The sequence below is a fragment of the Chinchilla lanigera genome, unplaced genomic scaffold, assembly GCF_000276665.1.
Source record: "Chinchilla lanigera isolate Chin_1 unplaced genomic scaffold, ChiLan1.0 scaffold00111, whole genome shotgun sequence".
Lineage (NCBI taxonomy): Eukaryota > Metazoa > Chordata > Mammalia > Rodentia > Chinchillidae > Chinchilla > Chinchilla lanigera.
Window position 1 is genome coordinate 4,150,377 of NW_004955512.1, and position 4,700 is coordinate 4,155,076.

Here is a 4,700-nt window from a genome sequence, read left to right on the forward strand (position 1 = left end):
TAAAGATGGAATACTGTATGCCAAAAGTCTTTCATTTAAAAAATTTTTAAAACTGTAATACAGATTTAATACACTTCTGATCAAAATACACAGAATAGAGAAATACACAAAATACACAGAATAGAGAAAATAATCCTAAAATTCATCTGGAACCAGAAGAGATCTAGAATAGCAAAGGCAACTCTGGGCAACAAAGGCAAGGCAGACAGCATCATAATCCTTGATTTGAAATTATACTATGAAGCTATGGTGACAAAACCAGTGTGGTACTGGTAAAACAAACAAACAAACAAACAAGAAGAAAAACCTGACTCAAAGATCAATGGAACAGGTTAGAAGATGCAGAAACAACTCCAGACTCCACCTTATGTTTGACAAAGGGGCCAAACACATACGCTGAAAGAAAGATAGCCTCTTTAACAAATGGAGCTGGAAAAACTGACTATGAATTGCCGAACATTAAAACTGGACACATATCATTCACCATGCACTAAACTAAATTCAAAATGGGTCAAAAATCTAAATATTAAGACAGAAACATAAAATCTGCTGGAAGACAGAATAAGTAAAACTCTTGAAGACATTGGCGTAGGCAGAGACTTTATGAGTAAACCCCAATTACACAGGAACTATCATAAAGAATCAACAACTGGGATCTCATCTTATTAAAAAGCTTTTGCACAGCAAGAGAAACAACCAACAGAGTGAAGAGGTAGCCCACAATGTGGGAAAAAATGTTTGCCAGCTGTTCCTCAAAGGATTACTATCAAGAATACATAAGAACTCAAAAAAATCAGATCTCCCAAATTTGAATACCAACCCAAAAATGGGCATCTGAGATGAATACACACTTCTCAGAGAAGAAATACAAACAGCAAATAAATATATGAAAAATGTTCAACATCACTGCTCATTCTAGAAATGCAAATTAAAACAATACTGAGATTCCATGTCATCCCAGAAAGAATGGCTATCATCAAGAAATCAACCAATAAAAAAAAAAAAAAAGAAAGAAATCAACCAATAACAAACGCTGGTGGGACTGTGGGGAAAAAGGGACACTTCTCCACTGTTGGTGGGAGTGTAGACTGGTGCAACACTGTGGAAATCAGTCGAGATTCCTCAAAAAACTAGAATCTGAAATTCCATTTGACTTAGCTAAGCCCTTCCTGGTATCCTCCCAAAAGAAATAAAAACATACCACAGCTATATATGTGCACACATGTTTATAGCAGCACAATTTGTAATAGCTAAATCTTGGAAACAATTTAAATGCCCATCAACTGGTGAACGCATGAAGATGTGGTTTTTTTATACAATGCAGGGTCGTTCTCTTCAGGGTGTCAGGTCCCAAGGGCAAGGTACCCGTGGATGATTATAAAAATAAGAAGAAAAAGAAAACCAAGAGAGCCAAAATTCTGGGATCAAGGGGCTTGCATCCTCTCCGACTGCTGTGCCAAATACCAGTTTCAGTGACTCTTTATTCAGAAAGAACAAAAGAAGCAGCCGTGCAAATGGGAGGATCTCAACTAATTTAGCAAGGACAATAAACAAGACTTGACTAATTAGCCATCACGTTATCATTCCTTAGGGGATATCTGAGCAAAGCTATTAGTGTTGACCCTGGGGTTTTCAATACTTTTGCTAGACTTCCTCCAGAACCCATCAATCAAGGCTTGGTCAGGCGTGGGGCAATACACAAAAGAGTAACTAAAGAATGTCCTTCTCCACAATGCAGTACTACTCAGTCATAAAGAAAGAGAAACGGGAGACTTTTATAGGTAAATGGATGCATACGTGAAATAAACCAGATGTACATGTGTAAACATCATATTGTCTCCCTAGCGTGAGAAAATGAAAGAGTAAATAAAATCCAAAGTGTATAATAGATATTATAAAATGGGAAGAAACTGTTTAGAAGGAAAGAGACACTGGAATGGGGGAAAGAAGAAAAAAAGAAAAAAAAAATATATATATATATATATATACACATAAGATAGTTAAGATAGTTATACTACCAATTTGTTAGTTCATTGAAAAGGAAAGTTTGTGCTAATATTGTTTGGATAATTAAATGCCAATATCTTGAACCCTGAGTAACTAATTAAAGACAACAATACACATTTATTAACCATTGTTACCCTCCTATTATCTTGTTGTAAAATTTTGTCTTACTTTTTTTCTCTTTAAAAAAAAGAACCTGGCACTGTCAAAAAAAAATTATAAATGAGACTGAAAATATGAATGAGCCATGGATATTAGAAAGTTTACAATTCCTTTTTTTTTTTTCCTATTAAACCAGGAAAAAAAATATCTTGATTGTTGTCTACCCTGACCCTTTGCAGTAATAGCGAGGCTTTGAGGTTGGCTTACTTTATGTGTGTGTGTGTGTGTGTGTGTGTGTGTGTGTGTGTGTGTGTGTGCATGTGTTAATGACACTAAAGAATGAACTGGACTTTTCCCTGCAGAATAGCACAGCAGATGTACAGGGTCTAATGATTCAGAAATGAAGAGCTAAAGACTTACGGCAAGTGAGGAAAAACAAGCAGTTATGGGTGTGGCGTTGTTATAAAAATGACCGCGCTCTGGTGCACTTCGGTTCAAGCTGCACTCTTTGAACCTCAGGAGTCGTGGTCCACTGAGTGAGAACAATGGTGACCGTGGTGCAATGTTAAGGTTTATATCTAGATGTCTCCCCAGGTCCGTGGGATCCTGGGAGGGAGCTGTGGGAGGTGACTGCAGCATGTGGCACCATAGCCGGCTGGTGGTTAGGGCTGGGAAGAGGGGCCCGGGGTGCGGCATGGAAGTCGAGTCCCTCCTGGCTCCTCTGTGGACTCCGCTTGCCCCTTCCCCCTTCTGAGCAGCTGTCCTCTGCCACGCCCCTGTACCAGGCCGGCCTGCCTCGGAGCCAGCTGACTGTGGGCTGAAATGTGAGCCCACAGAGACTCTCTTTCCTTTCAGTGTGGGTGTCAGGTGTTTTATCCAGAAACGGGCAAGCGAGTGAGATATACAGTGTCAGTGCGGGGAGCTGATGAGCAGAGGTGAGGCGAGCGCCCTGAGCAGGAGAGAAATGCCTTCGTGCCCGCTGAAGGCTTGGGGAAGATGCCTGATGAAGTCTTTCCCAAGACAGAGTCTCCTGTCCTTCTCCTGATGCCCCATCCTGTGGGGGTCCCATGTCCCAGCTGCTGTGAGGACACCTTGCAACACTTTCCCGGAGACCTCCCCTGCCTGCCCTCAGTCTGCCGGCCTCAGGTCTTCCACCGCTAGGCTTTCTGCCCTCCCTCCCTCCCCCGAGCACAGGTGAGATTTGTTCTCTCTCCCCAAATGCGTAAGCAGAGCTCATTCTCTGGGACTTGCCTCGGCCCTCCAGGGTCACTTCCGTGTTTTCTCATTTACATCTGAGTACCTTGTGTGTCCGGTCCTGGATCTCGGGCCAGCTGCGGGGCCACTTAGGTCTAGAGAGGGGATGTGGGAGCGAGGAAGATGCCTACCTGAAAAGCCAGCTCGGTGAGAAGATGGAGAAGGCGCCTCAAAATTCACCGTGCCAGGACGGCAACTGGCGGGTGTCCCCAAGCGGATGGTTCCGTCTGTCGCTCAGGAGCAGATGATGGACATGGGATCCAAATCTCCCCCTCAGTAGTCGCTTTGCAGTTCTGCGCAAGCACAATGACCCTTACACCCTGAGGCTGTGCCTGTTGCTGATTCTCTCGCCAGCGGGTCTAGGGTAATAGGAGGGTGCAGTGGCGCTCACCTGTAATACCACTTACCTGGCAGCCCAAGGCAGGAAGTTTGGAAGTTTGAGCTCAGCCTGGGCAGTTCAATGAGACCCTTTCTCAAAATGCAATTTTAAGAAGAGGTAGGGCTGTAGCTCAGTGGTAGAGTGCTTGCCCAGCATGTACAAGGCCTTGGGTTCAATCCCCGGTACTATAAAAATTAAAAGATTTTATTCTGGTGCTCTTTTCATCAGGTTGTGGACAACAACTTTTTGGACAAATGAATAAAAATGGCAAACAAGGCCGGGGATATAGCTCAGTGGCATAAGCGCCTGCCTGGGAAGGGCAAGGTCCTGCGTTGAGTCCCAGTACCAAAAAAAAAAAAGAAAAATGGCAAACAATTATTTCCGTGCTCACAACGTGGCAGGCACTGTTATGGTGACAAGTGAGATTTTAAGCATGCATGTAGTATTATCTCTAACTTCTTAGGTAAAATGTAGCCCAACAAAAGGACAGGCAGTTTAGGCACAGCATAGAACATTTGAAGCTCACTCAGAACACTTGTTACTTTTTTTTTTTTTTTTTTTGAGATAGGGTCTCGCTGTGCAGTTCAGGCTGGCCTTGAGCTCACTTTGTAGTCTAGGCTAATCTCAAACTCACAATAATCCTCCTGCCTCAGCCTCTCGAGTGCTGGGATTACAGGTATGCACCACCACGCCCGGCTACTTGTTACATTTTAGAGACAAAAAGACAAAAGGAATAGATAGGTGAAGAAGAGGAACTAGATTAATTTATTCAGATTTTCATCACTGAAATTGTTCAAACTCACTTTCCATGGATGGGGTGGGTAGGACAGGAAGATACCTCTGCGTTTGTAGCACTAACTGGGCAGTCCCGGAGAATTCCTCAGAAAGGATAATAAGAATTCTGAGTCATTGTTATCTGATCTGCTCCTAAATCAGCAATTAAAGGCTCTCAGGAAGTGAA